At 40.1% G+C, this 22,675-nt stretch overlaps 1 protein-coding gene across 1 annotated transcript in view; it reads right to left on the bottom strand.

Annotated features, from left to right (window-relative positions):
* opn5 (opsin 5) overlaps positions 1–19,409 on the bottom strand; it is a 76,589-nt gene extending 57,180 nt beyond the window's left edge. The window contains exon 1 of the mRNA XM_030404516.1: positions 19,213–19,409. The gene's annotated coding sequence lies outside the window, so the exon portion shown is untranslated. The remainder of the gene's footprint in view (positions 1–19,212) is intronic.
* Positions 19,410–22,675: the final 3,266 nt, after the last annotated feature.

Genomic DNA, 22,675 nt, shown 5'->3' with positions numbered 1-22,675 from the left:
AGTTAGCCATCTCTTCATTAAGATGCTAAGCAATAGACCATGATCGCAAATGGAGTTACAGTAAGAAATAAGGTGTGTACGAAGGGTTCCATATTTCTAGTTTATAGTATATTGTTGGATTTTGCAATATTTTCTCAACTGACAGAAGCAAGAAGCAAGCAAAAATATTAGGAACCAGCCTGAGACCCTTTTGAACTCATCCTCACTGTTTACAAGACTCTATTCAAATAACTGACAGTGACTTAGTTCAGCCTGAGCCCATTTAACATGTGAGCACGACAGGTAACTAATTCAGCTGTTACTCGGGGAGATGTCACACACACTCATACATAATTAACCTACATTGGGAGAGCGAGCAGGGACAGCTGTTCTGTAATGTGGCGACCCCAAAGACGTCACACAAATAAGTAAATTCACAGCCTGAGCATACGACAGCTTGCGGCACATGTCCCAGCTCTACAGTGAAGTGTGTGACATGCTCAGAGCTGGCAGCATGTTCAGATGTGAAAGACTGAGAGAACTCAGACAGATACAACTCAAAGAAAGGGCACGGTGATGCCGCTGTACACATTTATTCTTTAATGTGTTTTTCAGTTCAGTTCAAAGTTCAAGGAAAACATCTGTTAAGAAAATTCTTTCTACAAATGTAATAGATGCATCATGTTGCGAAAGTCACTGAATAATCATGCTGTATAACAAGCCTTTAAAAAAGCACATAAAGGCCTCTACATCCTATGGAAACTTAGGAAGGCTCAATTCAACACTGTTGTCAGCTTTCACAGAAGGGCAACAGCGGCTGATTAAAACCACCACTGGTGAAGTGAGATGTCTGCACAGAGCCTGAAAGATACCAAAGGACAACACCCACCCAGCCACAGTCTGTTCACCCTGCTGCCATCTGACAACAGACGTACCACACAACTACAGAGAGGCTTCATTCCCCAAACTCCCCAATTCACCACCAATGCTCCATTTTCCCAGACTTGATGAAGCAGGTCTCAAGCGTCAATTCTTTTTTTAAACCCGTGTTAATCGAAACTGACAATAAGTTAACCTTGTACCTTTTGGACCATTGATTATGATGTTTGCCTTAGTCGAGTAGCGCTCGTGTAAAGTGGACTGAAACTCTGCATCCACCATGTCCAAACTGTGTGCATTAAGATCAGCAGTTTACAGCCCACGCAACACTTCCTTCCTCTGAACACTGATTCAGATGTCGATTATCATTGCAACTGTAGGCACTTCAAAGCATTTGGGTCGGCCCTGATTAGTAAAGGTTTTCATTACAATAATTGTGGTTCCGAGATCAACCAAATGCTTCACAACCACACTCTGTTCCTCAGCTTATAAGAATCTCACACTGTAAGGGGACTATTTAGATAGGCAGTAGAAGACTTTCTAACAGCATCTATCTTGAGAACGTTAAAGGTTTATTGATCAAGTGTCAAGTATCGAGCTGTAAAATCCTGTGCCCCAGGACTAAACTGAGAGATCACACGACCAACACACATTTTTCACAGCTGAACCGCGTGCAGCACATGTCAGTTCAGTTCACGTCTCCAGTCTCATCTCAGGTGAAATTTAAACCCCAGAGTGACACCAACTGATTCAACAGCTGAGACAAACCTTCTGCTGACCTCTGCCCTTTATAATCAGCATGGTTGATGGTTTCCGTGGTTTACCCTTAATCGAGTGAGTTATATCTGCTGTTTGAATAGAGATTCCCTTTATCTCAGTTGACCTCAAGCAGACACAGGGAGCTCCGATTGTCCTCAACTCACAGGACTCCAGTCCTATGTGATCTCCTTCAAATGCCTTCTCTGCTCTGTTCCCCATGCAGAACAAAGAAGGCACATACTGTGTATTTTTTTTTTTCCAGATTTCAAAACTAAAGCTAATGTTCCAGCTCAAAACTACTCCACAGATTCCATAATAGCCTCCATTTTTCTGCCTCTGCACTTAACATGATAACCACATGTTCTCCGATAATATCACTCTTTGTGTGCGCGTGAGTTCTCATCGAGTTGAATAACACTTTGCAGGCTTGTCCGGTGAGTGAAAAAACATTGAACTGAACGCATGTTTTTCTCTCATGCTGCTCATGGTGAGAAGTCAAACCAACACTTAAAATACTGTTTCCTGTACACAAACACAGAACTGGAGATCATTTGACCTTGTAGTACAACATGGTAACATTTACGTATTCGCCACTGGGGGACATGGCTGCCTATTAGGGGTTTTACGATTAACAGATAATTGGTATTGTGCTATTTACATTTCATGTTTGAGGGTACAATATGTAAGAATTGTTCAGAATTGCACATTCATACTCAGCTAGTTAGCTCAGTTAGCCGTGCAGCTAGAGTTGCTGACTGGAAGCTCCAGGACGAGGGGGGGTGTTATATTTTTCCTTTACGTCTTTTTGGTTTTGCATTTCCACAACAACTGAGCTACCTGCTTAAAGATGTGTCTTTAACCAATGATGAACTTGTCTTGATCCCAGCAGTAGTCAACAAAGTGGCTCCGCTTATCCAGTTGTAGATCGTTTAATTTCTCATAACCTCTACACAATAAAAGCCCTACATTGCTTTGTCATTTAAAAGCTTTTATTGTGAATGAGCACTACAGGAAACATTAACTAAACATGACTCCTGAAAAACCTTAAAGAGAATGCGATGAAACAGTCAATAACAGCAGATGCCTGAAACTATACACAGGATGTGAGAAAACTAAAGAGATTCAGTTAGAAGCTACAGTAGCACTGAGAGCTGAACACAGTGACTTTTAAAAACATCTTTCTCTAAATTTTCCAGCACAGACATGAGTTCAGTATTAATTTGGAACACACACTAATTTGATGGGGAGATGAGTGCTTGTTACAGGTGATGCAAAGACATCACCGCAGCCCGCTCGGAGGCGGGGGGTCACGGCTTGGCCCTGCTCATGAGATGGTCCGGCTCAACTGGGTGAGGCCAAAAGTGCTGGTGGAAAAACCCCATCAGTGTTTAAATCCTTAGCATTCGAGTTTTGGCCAGGGATAGGCCAGAGCTAGCTGGTTAGCATGCTAACTTCAGTTGATATCTCTGCAAAACAAGTAGAGATGCACCGATCAGGATTTTTGGGGCCGATCACCAATCACCGATCACCGAAAGCAGTATCTGCCGATCCCGATATTGCCGATCACCGATCACAGCGTCAAATCTATAAATTTTTCTATATTGTTGTCTTGTGTAACTTTCATATATTTAATTAATGATTCTTCTTACACAACATTGACATTGTATTATTAAGTATAAAAATTAGGAGATGAGAAAGTATCATGAATTGACCACCGTTTTATTGCAGGCTGAGGCAATGTGCAATATTTCACACTCTAGAGACTCTTTTAGAGACAACTTGGACTCAGCTTACATAGAGTAACTGTAGCTTACTAGTGGGAATGCATGCAGTCAGGATGGAAATTTCATAATTTTAGGGGCAAGTCCATTTGGCCATCGCTTTTTTTTTCAGGGGCACCAAGGCCACATGACAGGGCACAAAGGCCACTGAGTAAAATGTGTTGATTTACCTTTCAGACTGATACCATAACATCCTAATTTATAATAAGACATGGATTATGTATTAACACATTTTTTAATACCAAAATCAAGTTAAAGTTACATTAGAAAGTAGTTTTTGTTAAGTAGGGTTAGGGTGAGGTGATTTTTGTGACACCACACTGAATGTTAGTGTTATTGAATATTTCTCCCAATAGAAATTCCCCAAAATTATGGCAAAGCAAATTTTTCCCAAACAAAAAATTGTAGAATAACCAGCAGGAGACCACTGATGTGTGGAGGGATTTTGGTGACACTACACTCTGAATAATAGTGAAGTTATTGAATATTTTTTGTAGTTTCTCTTTTCGGTGTTGCACTTTGTAGACGGTCCCTGCGCCCTCGTCTCACAGACGGCTGACCATACAGACCAGAGTTAATGTCCAGACGCTCGTTTTGATTAACATACGGTTTTAGCTCGTTGTCTTCCTCACTACGGTAGGAAAGAGCCGTCGTTTGTGTTTTAACAAGGTTTCACTTATAAGTTATTGATCCGGGAAGTTCGAATCTGTGAATATATTTCCAACTTTACCGAACTAAATCTTACCACATACGTCAGTTACGTATCATGTCAAAACCGGCTGCGCTCGCTCGCTGTGCTTTAAGTTTCGTACTTCTGTTTTGAGACGCTGCTGCTGCTGTTTGAGAGACTTTCCCGAGAGATCATCGTGATGATGAGACTCCACCTGCGCGAACCACGAACTCACTGAAGTTACTGTGAGTGACTACTGTGCACTCAGGTGGCTGTAATTAAAGGCAAGCCCGCTACGCTGACCGGGCCAGGGGCACAGAGGCCACTGTGGCCGTAAGATTAGTTTTTTTTCACGCTGCATCAAGGCCAAAGTGCGGGGCAACGGCAGCCATGAAATTCCCTCCGTGCATGCAGTCAGTGCACTGTCTCTATATAGAAATGTCATCTGATCGGCCTGATTTGATCTATTTTGAGAACTCCGATCAAAACCGATAGGGGCATTATCGGCCGACTGCGATCGGTTGCCGATCGATCGGTGCATCAACAATAGACAGACACCAGAATGTAAAAAATGCTATTCCATCAAATTATGTTTATAATTGTAGGGAATTTATGAATGTGTTCAACTTCTTCATATGTATTGCCCCTTCAAAAAGGACAAGCCACGTGGTATCATGTGTAATACATTAACACACAAAAAATAATATTGTATAATGAAATTTTGTTTAACAACTGTAGATGTAGTCCCCTTAGCTACATATACCAAAAGAAAAACAACTATCAAAACTAATGAATTTATTGTAAAGTCCCATAAATAAAGTATCCGTTGTCGAGGATAAGTTTAGGTGTCTCACAGCGTGATATATATGTGGCAGCAGATATACATATAATTAGATATATATATACATATATATATATATATATATATATATATATATATATATATATATATATATATACATATAATTATATATATATATATATATATATATATACATATATATATATATATATATATATATATATATATATATATATATATATATATATATATATATATATAAAAGCCTATTTTGCATGATTTTTGTTTTAGAATGAACTTCATGACATCCCTCCTGCTCACTGGTCATTCAGCTATATTTTAGCTATAAACCTTTACAAGTTGTGTTTTTAAAAATGTATAAAAACAGATGTATTTGGAGCATCAATTAACTGCATTCACTGTTCTTATGATCAGATAACAGTGATACAACAATACTATCATCTTCAAAAAGTTGTTACTGCTGAGGTGTTCGAAAACAATTGCTTATTTAAACACACAGCGTACAGAGGGTGACAGCATTGATTTGGAATCATGTTTCTGCCCATCTATGTCAGCAAAATAATAATTCTCATTTAATTATTTTAATAATTTTTTTATTTTTCTATCTCTGCTGATCTGTCATTTGATTCTGAACAGGTAGTCAGCCGTCATTTTATCAGAGCATTTTTGCAGAAAACAGCCTGCTTCAACGGGAGATTACATCAAGTAAAGAGTAAAGCAAAATACACTAAAGTCATATGACCAATTGTAGTAATTGAAAATACTAATTGGCATTAGACACAACCTGTGACAATCCTTTTTCCAATTGCAAACAGTTGATTTTTTGGATTGAGCGTATCCTCATTCCTTCCAGCCATTCACAGTTGTTTTTCTCCATGACGGCACTGATTAAAAATAAACATCCACGGGGTTGAAATGTTCTTCAGTGAACGATCACAATGAACAGCTTGTCTTCTCTTATTTCTGTCAAACTTCTGCTATCACCGAGCAAGGAGAGCCCTGACGCTGTGTTACTGCCTGCAGAAAAGTACCCATGCCGCTCTTTGTTTACAAGCAGTCACTATAGAGGGAATGTACGGAGGCCCAGATGTATCATGGGAGTAAATAAATACGATTGCCTCTACTATCTCATTAGACAAAAAACAAACAAGTAAAAATCTGAAAGATAGGCAGCTCACATACGCACCTCACTCACACTCCAGACTTGTGATTTCTGGAAATAGCTGCAGGTGAAATTATAGGGTGGGCCTGAAATACAAGTTGAGGGATACAGCCTCAAACCAAAGCATATTTTTCTACCATTTTCACTGATTGCGTTATTTTTTTCAGTGTCAACAGCTTTCAGTAACATGTCTCTGAGAAGCACGTTCATACACATAATGATGATATCATGCTTTTTATTTTTACTGAGGCCCTGACACTGTGCTTTGATTTGATCCTGAGATGTTAAGCACCCTGTGAAGTCTGTTTCAGTGTCCAACCGATAGATTAAACACTGAACATCCTTCTGACATTTATAATGATGAGTTATTACGATGGTTTCGGTTTACAGGTACATGTGTGGGTGCTGCAAATAAGCCCGGCCGTGCCTTATGGTTCACTGACGGTGCTAATGAATGGTGGAGCAGGCACAAGTATTGATATGCAAATGATGATCTAAAGGTGTTTCTATAAAGAACAGATAGAGCAGAAGTGGAGGCTGTGTGTGCACGCCCATTTCCACTTCAAAAGAGATTTATAACACCGGATCAGGTGTACATACTGTACCTTTTAATGCATCTGGTCCCATTTACAAAGCTTATATTACCGTTGGCTATGTGGAATTCGGGGGGGTCGGGCCGTTACAGAGTTCACAGAGTGTGGGATGAGCAAGGTTGGAAGGAAGGAAAGGAGGACAGAAGGAAGAAAGGAAGGAAAAGAATGAATGGATGATGAAGGAAGAAAGGACCGAAGAAAGAAAGCAAGCAAGCAAGGAGGACAAGAAGGAAGGACATTATGCACTGAACTGAACCGTACTACACACTGTTTACAGTCTACTGACAGAGTTGCACTGTTAAATGAATCCAACTTTTGATTTGGTCATCAGTGGTGAACTTCTGTCTGACAGTCCAGGACATCCAGTTCAGAGAGGTCCAATGCAGGCAGATCCAGCTCAGAGAGACCCTGCTCATGGAGATCCAGACGACAGGATAGTTGTTCCTCAGATTCAGGATAACAGGTGTGTTTTTTTGAATACTCTGATGAAGATATACATAGCCGTAGAGGTCTTCCCTGGTCTCATGAAATATATTTTTGAAGAGAAGAAACGCCACTTTTTTTACAGAATTGGCTCATTCTAATCTATAATAGAAAATGAACGTCTACCTGAAACAAAGAATTGTATTAGAGTGTATCGTATCATACCCAAACCGGATCTAATCGGATTGTACCGAATCGTTCCAAGATAAAAAAGAATGGTATTGTGTCTAGATACATATTGAATCGTCCTGTATGGGAGAGGTGCACACCCCTACGTCCCATACACTTCAAAAATTGCTTATTTAGAGTAAAAGCCAGTTCCTCAAGGCTTTGCCATATATTTTTTTATTTTTTTGCCATGATGAAAAATTGTTCAAAAAGGGTCATTACTGCATTGATTGTCAGGCTTTTAGCCTGCCCTCGCTCTGTGTCGTGCATCACAACATACAACTTGTGCCTGGGAAACACCTCTCCTGAGCATAGGCGATGTCGGACGCTGTGCACTGTGCAATCAGCCAGCTAGAAATCAATGTGGCCAAGATTGAAGAAGTAATAATCTGCACAAAACAAGATCCCAAAACAGTGTGGAACTGTGGAAAAGTGCTTGGTACAGTTCAGGATGCCATGTGAGCTCTGAGTGTACAGTACATGAGATGCTCAAAGCGACAGCAGCCTCCGTGTGAGTCAGCAGATTTAAGAACTACTGTACATTTAAGACCAGTGTACAAAACTACTGCTGAGAGTGTTTTTACCATCCTGCCTGTAGATTTAACTTAGATTGGTAACCCCAAAAGCTCTCGACTCAGCTTCTTACAGGATGGATGGAGCAGAAGGTAGAGTACTCTGGCAGATAGAAAACAAAGAAAGTTGTTTGTTTAAGCAGAAAAAAAATCAGACAATGAAAATCTTTCTTTTATCATTAACATTTTCTTCAACATAAGTTTAAGCCCAAAGCACCAGTTTACGTGGCTTTAGTTGACAGAGGGGCACACACACACTCACACACACACACCCAAGCTTATCATACTTGGTGTAGGGTCTATTGATGAACTTCAATTTCGAGCACGACTGTTGTTCTCTCACATTTTTATAAAGCATTGATCTTAAGGAGCACATTACATTACACATTACAATTTCAAAGCAGTTACAGGTCCAAATATAAACTGTACAAACAACTGTAAGTATGAAGTGCATGACACAGTTGTGTCACAAGAAAACACAAACTACCACCTGAGAGAAAACTGGTCAGGATGGTCAAGAGTCAACCAAGCAAAAGCAATTCTGCAATAAATCAGAAGCTGCTGGAAGACAGGTGTCAGTGTCCACAGTCAGGTGTGTTTTACATCAACATGAGCTGAGAGGCTGCCGTGCAAGAAAGAAGCTCTTGCTCCAGATGCAGCACCTTAAAAGTTGACTGAAGTTTGCTGCTGATCACATGGACAGAGAAAAATCATTCTGGAGGAAAACTCTGTGGTCAGATGAAACAAAAACTGGGTGGAGAGAAGGTGAGGCCTTTAACCCCAAGAACACTATACCTTCTATCAAGCATGGTGGTAGTAGTGTTATGCTCTGGAGCTTTTTTTGCTGCAAGTAAATGGAATAATGAAAGAGGGGGATTATCTCCAAATTCTTCAGGGAAAACTGAAATCATCAGCAGAAGATTGGGTCTTTGCTGCAGTCAGGTGTTCCAACAGGACAGTGATCCCAAACACACATCAGAAGTGGTAAAGGAATGGCTAAATCAGGCTAGAGTTGAGGTTTTGTACTGACCTTTGTAAGTCCTGACTTGAACCCCATCGAGAACATGTGGACTGTGCTGGAGAAACCAGTCTGTGTCAGAAAGTCAACAAATGTAGTTGAACTTAAGAGATTCTGTCAAGAGGATTGGTCAAAAAATGACAACCAGAGGCTTGTTGATTGCTGTCAAAAGCACCTAAGTGAGGTGAATATGGCCAAGAGACATTTAACCAAATAACAAAATTACTGTTTGTATATTTTTGATCCAGTAGATTTGGTCACATTTTCAGAAGACCTATAATAAATTCCTTATCGTAGAAAACTTCGAAACATCTTTAAGATGTGCCTTTGATTCGAAATTTTGTGTCACCTTGTCCTTCAAAGCGCACCTCCTTACTTAGTAGTCAGCTCTAGTGCTAGGCTGGTAATGACAAGCAAAGCACAAGACAGCGAGGGCATTTCCTCCCCTCTCAGGGAATAAATTATTATTAGAATTTGGAGAGAAGACCCCACTAACATGTTGGTCTCGCTACATTATTATCAGCTGATCTGTTTCAATAACGTTAGCTTGAAAAAGTGTGCCCGCGGGTTAAAATTCAACCATAGTGTTCTGTGGGGAGATGCAGTGAGTTTAAGCTGCAAGGCTAATTTATGCTACGGTATCTTATGCTATGTTATCTGAAATGCCACAGGCTAAATCTAATAATGGACACTAACAAAAAACAATTATTGTCTCATTGATGTTTATTACTGATCCAAATCTTTATACTTGTGATAAATGTTCTTGTTGTCATGTTGAATTCATTTGAAATCGTATCATGGTAGACTTTGTGATTAGGGCTGTAATCAACCAAAGAAATCCTTGGTCAACCGAAGCCATTACATTTCGACTAAAAACCACCTAGTCGAGGGGGGGGGGGCTCTTGGTTGCCTTGGTAGCCTTCTGCTTAATTAATTAAAAATAAACATAAAGACTGGTAGTCTATTTGCTTTAGATTAAATAGTTTTTGACCCAATTATTTTGCACTGAAATCAATTAATTCAAATGAATTAATTAATAAACACACTCGAGTCTGTCGGCTCTGACAGCGTTTTGCATCACGTGCATCTGCGCAATATCATAGCCGATGATTTCCGAAAATATACTATGTCAACTAGTGATATCAGCACAAGAACTGTTGAGGAATATTTAGACAATTGTTTTTGTCATGTAATAATAATTGATACACACTATCATTTCGCTCTGTGCGTGCCCTCGGATGCTGCCGTCGCCGGCAGGTGCGCCTGCAGTTATAAAATGATTGTTAGACTAAAACATTGAAATATGCCAATTCTGATATCTTTATATACTTAAAACGGACGGAGCTACCTAACGCAGACATGTTTAGCTTACCATTTTTAGGCGATATGCCATGTTTGTAGTCGAGCTGTGATATACAAACTGTTGTTTGCAAATTTTGCATTCGACTTTTTTTCTATTTTCTATTTTTATAAAATGCTGCCACCCTGCTGATGTCTTTGACATGGTAGAATAGGAATGACTGTAAATGAAACGCTTAAAAATAAATAAATACTTAACAAACCACCGGACCTAGGCCTTCTAGTACATTCTTCAATTTGTTTGTCTGTAGTTGGTTGGGCTAATCGTAAAATAGTGAAAACAAGGGGGTGTTCTGAAAACACACTGTTACCTGTGAAACAGGGGTGCTCTGAAAACATCCCCATTAGCACTTTGTACTTTCCTCCTGATGAAGTCAAATATGCCATATGCAGGACACACAGCATTGGGATGGAGAGGACCCGCTGCGTGTTTACGCACTGCCATAGCAGCATGTAATTAACACGCCAAAAATCTGAATTTTGGTCGAGCCAGAACGTATCGACCAATAAATCGACCAGTCGACTAGGAGATTACAGCCCTATTTGTGATATCTACAAATATTCCATAGTCATCTTAAGTATCAATATATCCTATTGTGATGAAACTTGTGATTTACACCCCTCATGAACAGAACAGGCTTCCAGTCATGCTGTTCTTGTAGTTTAATTTTGTATGAGTAGACTATTACAAAAAGCTAACACACTGATGGGCTTAATGGAGACCTCCTTTCATGCATAATAGCTGCGTCAGCTTGCTTTAAAAAAAAAAGAAAAAAAAAGGTTCAATACACGTTCTTTTAAATTACACATTATGACTCGCGTACAATAATATTCCTCAAAATACATAACTTTAGCCTCTAGCCTAGAATTTCCTATCCCAGGCATTAAACAAGACGATGTCATTTACTTGCTTGCTGGCTTTGAGGTTTCTCATTTCTTACTTTCACAAAATGTTATATCACTTATTAGTTTTAATGACAAAATTGGCTTTTTCAAGTTAAACAATCATCATTTAAATCATCAAATATAATAGATTTGTGTAATTCATGGAACAGCTCAAACAGGATAAATATAAAATAAACTGTCTCTCATCATTAACAACTGTACAATTGTACTTCGGCAGGTATTTCTGTCTGTCTGTCTATCTGCCAATAGCTTCAAATTAAGACTTAGTTCAAAGATAGGTGGGTCAAAACGATTACTACTGAATGCTAAGGCAAAAATACACTAATGATTACTGAGAACATGAATGAGTAGACACACATCGCGGCTTCAATGTCTTCTGCGTAGATCAAACTGGTGAGAATAGTTGGTGAGCCTTGTTATCTTTAGCCTCAGTGTTGCGGCACAATAACACTTACATGAGTGTAGCCATCCAGAGCACATTTAGGAACCTTTGAGTAGAGTCATGTAGTCTGTAGTCCTAAAACCCTGAAATCACTTAGCATTTGGGCATAGTGTTCCCTCAGCTATTTATTAGTTTTCAGTTAAATAAGGTCTGTAGTCACCACAGGCTGAAGATATTTAAATGTTTTGTTCAAAAATCACAAAAGTGGTGTTCATCTAAGAAGATTATCTTGCTGAACAAAAAGTGTAAGAATCATAAACTTGTGCCCTGCTCTGCAAAATTAAAAAACAACAATAAAAAAAATCCCATGGGCTTTTTGTCGAGGGAATCCACTTCCAGGGTAGCCTACCTATCTCATCCTTACACCACTCTATAGGGTTGTCCTTTATAAACACATCAGCTTCTGGAAATATGAAAAAGTTAGCCAGAAACACTGTTTTAACCAACTCATGAAACTAACATTGGCTCTATTAGCCAGCAAGCGAGGCTGCAGCAGACAGCATGAAATCAAGGACCCACAAAAAGAATTGCAATCTGCCACACTGTCGGTGAGAACTGCATATGTGCAGCATGAGAGTGGAAAGACTGACAGGCAGAGCAACAGTAACACGAGGGGGCCTAGTAAGTCAATTAAACAGTTTGGTCATTAAATGCTGATGAAATAAACTGAAAGAAATTATGACAGATTATTTCGCCAAGAGGTCGGAGTCAGGTAATCTGGTGAAACACCCAGGACTGATCATGAAGGTTACAATAAAAATACGGATAAGAAGATTACGGTGTAGCCCACAAGGCTTGAAGGTGCAGTACTGCACAAGGCATCAATTTTCTTCAGAAGAAGTGACCTAGAGATGGTAAATGGGGGGGGAGTCTGTATATGCTCTCTAAAAGAATTCAAGAAAAGGTCAAACCACTCTGAAGGAAAGACGTCACAACCTGAATACAGCCGAATTAAAAGAAAAATCCAGGCTTTGTCTCCATTTTGCTTTTGTGCAGCTCAAATTGACTTTCAAAGAGACGGAGGCTTCCCACAGCCGCTTCATTTAGTCTGTTCGTTTGGAAGGCTGATCGATACCACGACAAGATGTAATGCAGAATGAGACACTTGGTGTTTGGAAATCAGGGGTTTAGCCAGGCTCAAGGGGCAACATCTAACAGCTCGGAGAGACATACACACACACGCAAACACACACACACACACACACACACACTGACTCTCACACACACACACACCACTGCCTACAGCAGTGCATCAAACATCTAAAGGGGGATGATTTCTCTGGTTTCCACAGACAGATGTGACCTGGAATACAAAATGCTGTGTACATCAAAGAGTGCACAACATTCATATTATGTATTTGATATGTTTGGAGTCCGGGATCTTCCTGGTGAGAGTTGAACAGAATAAAGTAGCACTACACACAGAAATAAACCAGCATTGGGCCATGATGAAAGAAAAGTGACCTGAAGATTGTACAACAACCAAACAAACCTGGATAATGAGAACTAGACTGGTTTCACCAGCTGAACATCAGTAGTGGCAAAAATCCACATTGTTGAATTATGTATCATTGAACCATGTGAGCACCCTGTTTTTATCACACACATCTTGTTTGGTCATCCAGGGGCCCCGTAGTGAACGGGATTGTGCCAACATGTTCTGCAGCTTTGATTCGTCATGAAAAAAACCCACATAGTTTCTTCCCCCGGGCCGACGGGCAATGGTGGTAGCCAAGCGACTGTTGTTGTTCATGTTCAGTGGATCATATAGTTCTCTGAGTAAATTTGTTTCAATATCCTCTCTTGTGATTTCATAAAAGTGAAACTTACTTAGGTCCTGTCAGAGTTCACATTTTGACTGGTTTTAACAAAAAAACATTCTGGTCAATGTATCCACTTTTCAGACAAGGCGAATGTAAAACTGAGACTTTAAATGAGTCAGAGTCAAATGAATCAAATGATGCATGGTGCTCGACGCTGACTGCTAGAATAGGGCAGGAATAACAAAATAAAAACAGGAGAGTGAGACACTCCAGAAATTCTTCTAGTTCTTCTGAGGGTAAAGGTTGTTTGATAAATTTGTATGATTAATTTTATGCACAGTGCAATGAGGGGCTGGATGACTTTTAAAAAGTTATTGCTTTATAACGAGGATTTCTATGTTTCCCCAGCAACAAAAAAAACAAAACATTAGTATTGTCATCAGCACTCAGCCATATTGTTATTCTAACCATTCGTGTCGGCCCAGATATTCTACAAGCAGTGCATCCATAATGCAAACATCTTAAAACCCCTCAACAATCTTGCTCCATTGTTGTGCTTCTTATTCTTCCTTACGTTTGAGTAAATAACAGCAATATAACTGAATAAGAAGAAACAGTTCCCAGGTCACAGTTCTACAAATACAATAAATAAAATGTGATCTTGTCCTTTACTTTCATGCAGTGTGTCACGCAAACTGTGATGTTGGAGTGAGTGTTAAGCATCTACAAGAAAAAGTAAGAAAAACAATTCAAACTAAGCAACTAAAAACAGCGCTGACAAGTAATGATGAAAAGCAGAGAGGTGATGCTAGATTGCATGTTTTTGCAGGTGAGATTAATATCAACACCTCGGCTGGAGGCTCACAGTGCGATAACAAAGGGGGAAATTGAGAATGTGCGGCCCCTGTCAGATAACGGACGAAAGCCAGGAAGTAGTCCTGTCGAACATGTCGCCTTAATCTCGGGGGCTCATGTCAACCTTCTCTCTCTGTCTCGCTGTTATCTGACTCGAAAATAATCTAATCGTTTGGTCCTTCCACCCTCGTCTCTGTGTTCAAAGCTTAATTCCTCCGGGCTCCACTGATGTTGTTGTTAAGAAAACCTAAACGCGTGCTCATCCACAGCTGGAAATAGTGTCCGACAAATGCACTATTTCTAAGCGATGTTTGGTCCAGTGACCAGCTTGTTTTATTACCCAGCCTTTTTTAAAAAAAAAATCAAACTATATATTCATCAGGTGATTTTGAAAATGTGCATCTTTATCTTTGTATTTGGAGTCATCATTTTACACACAACTACATCTTCCTTTCTACTTTATACCAAATCCATCAGCCAACAATTCAGTACTTGTCTTCATGGTGACGTGACGAAGCATTCAAGAACACATTGGTATCAGCCTAGAATTTGACAATCAGTGTATCCCTAATGAGAACATCATAAAGGTACAAGGTCAAAGGTATTGACGTATTGTGCTTTTTTCATTTATTTTCCCTCTCGTTCAGTGTGTTACATAGGTGTGTGTGTATGTAGAGGGTTTTGAGTTAAAGTTAAAAAAGCCGGTGTCTGTGCCGCACACTGCTCCTGAGGAACCCGTGAGTCACACATTGAGATCATGTTATGGCTATATTCAAGGACGAAGTGACGCTAACTGGAAGCAAACTAGGGCTGCCCCCAACCAAGGTGTTCTTGGTCGACCAGTGGTCGTCATTTAGAGCGATTAGTCGACTAATCGACACATATATATATATATATATATATATGTATATATATATATATATATACATATATATACACATATATATATATATATATATATATATATATATATATATATATATATATATATATATATATATACACACATATATACATACACACACACAGGGTTCTCCCCAGACGGTGGAACAGCGGCGCTGCGCCGCTATACTCCTTTTCAATGTTAGCTGCTTTGTCGCGGGTGCTTGTGGGCTGCCGCGGTCTTCTCGTTAAAGAAGCGCCCCTCGGCTGACGGTGACAAGCGTCCGTTCGTCGTCACCCACCTCGGACGACAATGACCGTCCACCCCCCCTCTCTGCTTTCAAACGTTCAGGCCGCCATGGGCAGGTAGCTAGGCTACTTAGATGTTTAAGCTGGTACATCATGTTCGTCGTGGAGGAGTGATAGGCCAAGTTTTTCTTGCAAAGTTTGCATGTCACCTTCTTGGGGTCATCCTTCTTCTTTTCAAAATGATCCCATATTTTAGACGTCTTTCCCGACATGGTTGGCTATTAATTGTTAACTGTCTAACCGCGATGTCGAAGGGACCTGCCGTGTTAAAAAATAAACACTAAGTGAGTGGGTGTCATGACTTCCTGTATCTGGCCCTTCAAATTAAAAGCCCTCCAGCCTTTTATACACAGGCCAGCCGCCAGTCACATAGATTTTGACTTAATTTTGACAAGACACAGCTCCAAATGTTTTGTTTTTTTTTTTTTTCTGCGACCAATCAACCAATGGAATTTTGGTCAGCTAATGAGTTTTTGGTTGACCAGTGCTTGGTCGACTATTTGGGGGCAGCCCTAAAGCTTACCGCTAGCAGCGTACGATCAGAGCAGGGTATTCAGGAGGGGGGCCTGGAGCACAGCGTCTCAGACAGTGGGAGGATACAATGCTGCGACACTTGATAGAATAAGTAGAAAACTGACGCATTCTTGAGCATTTAAGCTAGTAAACCTATTCTGGAATTAATCCACAATAAACGATGTATAATGCATGGTTAGCTAAGTGTGTTTGTCTGTAAGGTGACATGTGATGCAGCATAAACAGTGCGCAGACATCGCCGGAGACTATTTGCTACAGTGCTATTTTAGACTGTCTCTGTTGGAACATATCAGCCACTGTCACATTTATCCTCAGTGAGATTTAATATTTCATGCTTGAAGCTAACCAGTCGTGACAATTGTTTGCAAGCGACTCTTGATGAACTTTCCGTGAAACTGCCAAAGCAAAAGTTGTGGCGGTACTGTTAAAATTTCACTCAGACGACGATGATGGAAAGGAATTAGCCAAAAAGCAAACCCATTATTCGCTCACATGAATGCTGCCATTTTAGTGTCTCCGGTGGGAAAGAAAAAAAAATGATGGTCGCTTTACATGAGATTAGATTTCACACATTATTTGCACATGACCATCAATTACTTTTCAGGTACTTTCAGGGCAATAGCTCTGGAGGACACTCTGCAGCTGGCATGCCATACAGACTTCCTTCAAAAAAAAAAAAGGGGACATCTGTGGGATTGTGTTGTATGATGCAGTATGGTTGTTCTGATGCTGATGCCAGTATTAAAGAAGATACTGTCTAAGATGCTGGATTGGGTCTCGGCAAGTCTAGTACCAATCCAGTACCACATAAGTTATTTGCCACAAAACAGGACCCTGCCACTTCCCAGCAGTCTCCTGTTTTTTTTTTTACTAGACAAGTAGTCCATATCTGGAATCTATTTTTGATGGAAGCGGACCGCGGCCACTTCAATCTGCACAGAACAGATTTGAGCCAGACAGGAGGTCAGACAGCACAGCGGCATAACAAATCCAGTCAACAAATTTAACACCCAGGCTCTACAGGACAACACAGTTGGACACATGGACAAGAAAGACACTGAAAACAGACAAATAACAAGTTCACTGTGTAGCCTACTCAACCGCAGTACAAGTACAATAACCATGGAAAAATGATGAAATAATAAGTCTGAGCAAGTCAACAACATCAGGCAGGCGTGACGCTCTGCTTCTGAGGCACTCCCAGTGGGAAATGAAGCACGCAGAACAAAACAGAGGGGCAAACACTTTCATCGAGAGCAATACTAAATATACCAATGAAAAAATAAGACAAGTCTCTTAAAATGGACAACTGACTGGTTTCCCTTTAAGAAAAATCTACATTTTTATAATACTATACAATATGCTACTAACACTATATATAATGTATTGTGTAGTTTGGGGGAGTTTAAATACTGTTCCAGGACATCACAAGATTTTCCTCGACATTTTGCATTTGCTCTAATTTTCCACTTGTTTTCCATGACTGGAAAACTGGTCAACAAGGAAGAGTGGGAACGCTGATGTAGTTAAATCAGCAGCTTAATATGCTACACCAGTCAGGTGGATGGTGAAGGAGAAGTTCTCACTAACAGCCTTTTGTGTTTTTTACAGAACCTTTATGTTGCCATCATCCCATCCATAATTATTTTTTTTTAATTAGTGTATATAAATGACATCACACTGCTTTATTCCAAACATGTCTTATCAGATTTATGTTTATCATCATTACTATTATTATTATTGTTATGTAGTATTTCATTAAATTATGTATTTGTAAGTCTGCAATCTCTAATTGTTTGATTTTGTTCCATCCTAAAATGTTCAAACAGCGCTTCAACTGCATTAAGAACTTTGTGACGGAGGTTTGGGAATAGAAGAGGAAGACATGGCGAGCAGTTTGGGGTTCGGTGCGTTGCATAAGGGCGTCTCTGCAGTGCCCGGGAGGTGAGCTTGCACCTCTCGAGCTACTCACCCAGGCTCCGTACTGACTGGTCCGAGCAGTTCTTGAACCTAACACCCTCCAATTCCCAAAGCCAAGCGTCCATGGACTGAGCTACTGCCACCTCTATGTATATATGATCAGGTATAAATAACAGTTTTTATCATCAAAAGGAAAGAAAATGTGGCATAAATGTCTGTATTAATGCACAAACCCCAGTGAAAGTGATAGGAGAAGCATAGATAGATGACTGATACTGAGATAAAACTCTATTCACATCTCCAGGAGTTTTAAAGGAGAACATGTTAATGAGAAGAGACGGGACAAAAATAATAATGTTTATTGTAAATATATTGTAAATATTAAAATTCTCAGCTTGAATTTCTTCTCTACACAGCTGACACATGGTCACTAAAAACGCCATTGATCGTTACGTCTTTATTATCTGATTCAGCAAGATGTTCAGTTTGAGCGTTTCACAGCTCAAAAAACACACTTTGCATGTTTACACAGCATTACCCCATCCAAAATGTAAAACATAATAATAATAATAATAATAATAATAGATTTTATTTAAAGGCGCTTTTCAAAGCACTCAAGGACACCGCACATAACAACAGTACATCAAAAATCAGAAAAACATTTTAGTGCAATTATGAAGATAAATAAATAGAATAAATATCTGATTGGACGTTTTATACCTGTTCATAACAGGCCCAAGAGGAGTTTGTTTTTTTTATAAATGGCCATAGTCTAACATAAAGCTGTTACATCACACTGTGTAATAACAATGCTGCAGGTCATTTTTGTATTATCATACCCTCATCACATGTGGGGGGATTTTTTTTTTTTTTTTTTTTTTTTTTTGATGGAGGTGAAAACAAGGCTTGATTAAAAAGAAATACAACGTTTCATCTACCTATCATTGAATTCATTTGAAAAAGTCTGTGTGAGGCTGAACAGAGGCTCGCGGTATGTAACAGTGTCTGTCTGTCTGTCTGTGTGCCTGTTGAAACGCTGCTTTAATCCTGCAAGCATCAACTTTTATATCCCACCAGACCTTTACCCATCTGGACTCTAGAGACTGGACGCTCGGAGACAGTTTAAGGGAGGAAAAATAATCTCTCATCTTTCTTCACTTGACTTTAGTTGTGCTCAGTTGCATAATATTACGGCTGTTTTCAACTAAAGACAAGCAGGAGAATACCATGTCTCTGTAGAGAAGAGCAGGATCACACTGTTGGGAGCTCAGCGGACAGAAACGGAAGACATGAGGAGAAAATAATATATTAATATTAAAACAAGCATAAAAGTGGAGGTTGGGTTCATCACTCACCTCCTGATCATCGGTCATCGGTCATCCCGCAGCGGAGTTTAATTCCCACTAATAAACTGTGGCGCTCTGTGCCCGCAGCAGCAGCAGCAGATGTGAGTGATGGACACACACACACACAAACACACGCACGCACGCACGCACACAGCTGTAAAGTATCCCTGCGGTCCAGATGTAACTTTCTCCTCAGAGCCTCCACCTGTGAGTGGCAGCATCAAGTCCGGCAGCCCGGTTCCGTCCCAGTTCGTTTTGTTACTTGGAGTCTATTGACACCGAGCGGCGGGAAGGAGCGCAGCTTCCGCTCAAATCTTTCAAAATAAAACCCTGTCGATTTTCATCATAAGGCTTAATTGGACTCAGCTGCGCCTCATGGAAACTGACTCATCAGCCTAATTGGACCAAATGAAAGCCTTTTTAAATTCGATTAATTTGGCTGTGGGCCTCTGGATGTGTCTGTGTGTGGGTCTGATGTATTGATGAGTGATGTGGGGGGATTCTTCTGTCCTGTTATGGGACAGAGAGAACATATTTACCTACTAATTAACCTTTGTCCTCTACAGTTTCACCAGCGCAGCGAAACAACACTGACAGGCATGCTGACCTTTGTATTCAGTGCTAATCACTCACCCAGGAATGTGAATAAAATGCAGATGAGGTAGACATTTTCATCAGTAATGATAATCAGTAACTAATGACAAATATTAAACAAGTGCAGATTAATTAAGTAAAAAAAAACAAACAACTATGTTTATTTTGATACACTCAAAAAATATCGAAACTATATACTACATGTAGTTGAAATATATGAGGTCTACGTATGCTTGGTCTCTCAGCGGTCGCCTCTAGGCAAGATACCAGCAATCGAATGCACCAGTGAGTTATAGGAACATGTCAGATTTGGATCGCTCCAGTTCTGGGTGGCCTTTCAGTATTTTCTGCCTACTTATTGACAAAACCATTCATTGTTCATAATGAATGGTTTTGAAAATCATAAAAACAATAGGCAGACGATGATTGAAAAGATCTCATCCTTGTATTCATTGCTGTTTTTCTTGTATTCAGAACTCCCACCATTCCTGGAGCCTTCAGGGGCCCTGCAGCTCAGCGTCAGGGAGCAGCTGGGAGTCGCTTGTTCTCTTGCCCCAGTCAATACAAGCCTTCATGGTCAGAGGTTACCAGCGTTGCCAGAAGTAGCTACTCAAAATTGTTTACCTATGGGTTGACATGCATTCCAAATTTTACTTTAGCTTTTAAAAGTACAGCGGTGTAGTTAGTTTCTTTCCACCGCTGTAGATGACCTCATGTAAACACAGAAATACCTTGAGGACACTGTGCATGGAAGGTTATTAGGTCCCCCTGTAAAGTGTCCTTGAGTGTCTTGAAAGGCGCTTCTTAATTAAAATGTATTATTATTATTATTATTATTATTATTATTATTACACAGTGCTCTTCAAGGCAAATGCACAACTTTACTTTGGAGGGATGGTGTCCCATTTCCTGTTGTGTCAGTGCCTCTGTGCGTCTGACTTGACCCCCGGCTGTCAGCACAGGAGCCGCGGCTCTGCCGGAGCCTCGCAGCAGCTGACTGGATCCAATCGTTGCGGGCGACAGTGCAGCAGGTTGGATGACTTCATCACAGAATATTCCACGAAATAGACGAGGAGACAAACGTCGCTCCACTCTGACAGCATCCACAGGCTGTTTCAATGTGGAGGGACGTTTGTTTCAATGTGGAAATGTGGTTTGTTTAAATGTGGACTCATGCACATGAGTAGAAGGTGCAGCAGACCTTCAACATTATTAAGTATTTAAACGAACAAACCACCGTTTTAGAGTGAATCTCAAAATGCAACTTAGGCTTTTTTTTGTGAATGTATATGAGTCAAACCTTCAGGTAAAACCATAATTACGACAATTTGCTTGTGAGATAGAAATGTAATGGCTTCTGACTTCATCAACACTATCATTTTAATCTTTTACCACAGCAATTAGAGTCTCTGCAAGCTGAGGGATGAGGAATGATCGGCTATTTGCTGATGTCCATTAAATTGAAACTCTCCCCAAAATGCAACCTAGGGTCTTTTTGTGAATGTACCCGAGTCAAATGTTACGATGAAAGAGGCACTTTTAAGATTTACCGTATTTTCGCTTTTGGGTCAAACTCATTTTAAATGGGAGTGCTACGGGCAATTAGCGATAGCATCAAAATTATTATTATATTTATATTTTTATATTATTGTTAGTATCACCAGGGTCTCTACACATGAACACGAGCATTGAGAACATTGTTTGTGGACACAGAGTTTACTAAAAAGAACGTTTTTAAACAATTCATGTTAGCAGTAGCTTGTTCTGCTTGCCGCCGTCCTGCCAGCCGAGAAGTATCGATCTCAGAATGCAACATAACCTGGAGGAGAGTTAAGGTGGACCGCTACTGTCTTCCGGCAACAACTATCCACGCGACATCTCAGCTTTCCAGCTTTTTATTTTAATATTGTTTCTTATATGAGGCTCCTTTTTCAACCTCAAGGTCAATATTGTTTTTCGCTAACGACACAACGACATAACAACATATGGAACTAAGCTTTAGGAGCGTTCCACCTTAACTGTCCCCCATGTTATGTCGCATTCTGAGATCGATACTTCTGGCTGCCAGGACGGCAGAAAGCGGAGGAAACGCCTACTAATGGAGTTGTCCAAAAACGTTCTTTTTAGTAAACTCCGTGTACACAAATAATGTTCTCAATGCTCGTGTTCATGTGTAGAGACCCTGGTGATACTACGAGCAAAGTTTCATGTTGTGTTGAGCCTTCTTAGTGTTTTAAAAATAACGATTTTGATGTTATCGTTAATTTGCCCAAAAGCACTCCCATTTAAGATGAGTTTGACCTGAAAACAAAACTACGGTAAATCTTAAAAGTGCCTCTTTCATCATAATTATTCTTTTACACAAAGGTTTGACTCATATACATTCACAAAAAGACCCTAGGTTGCATTTTGGCAAGACTTTCACTTTAAGCATTGTAATGTTGCCTTAAGTGAAGTGTGTGGCCTTAAGTGTGAATCTAACATTTAATAGTGTGTATTTGTTTGATTGGCTTAGTACAAAGACCGTGTTGTAAATGAGACTCCGCAATTAACTCCGCCGATTACATCGGGCTGCGTGTCGTCATTACGCGGTTGTCGAGGTGAGCGTCAAACATGCAAAGATGGGGAAATGCAAAAGATGTTTTCGTTAGGGACCATGGGGCTCAAAGCCGTCGAGTCGCATATGAAAGGAGGAAAGCACCAGTGGTACATGGCATGGCAGCTACCCATAGCGGGGCCAGGCTAATCCCTGCATTGTTTGCAGCACAACCTAACGTTACAAGTTCAGGCGCCACCTCTCAGTCGGCTATGGAAAGCTTAATTTCACCGCCAGAGACCCAAAAGGCAGCGGTACTGTGGGTTGTCCATACTGTGATGA

Source organism: Sparus aurata, chromosome 22 (assembly GCF_900880675.1).
Source record: "Sparus aurata chromosome 22, fSpaAur1.1, whole genome shotgun sequence".
NCBI classification, from domain to species: Eukaryota; Metazoa; Chordata; class Actinopteri; order Spariformes; family Sparidae; genus Sparus; species Sparus aurata.
The sequence above is the reverse complement of the archived record's forward strand: the minus strand, read 5'-3'. Positions and strand labels throughout refer to the sequence as shown.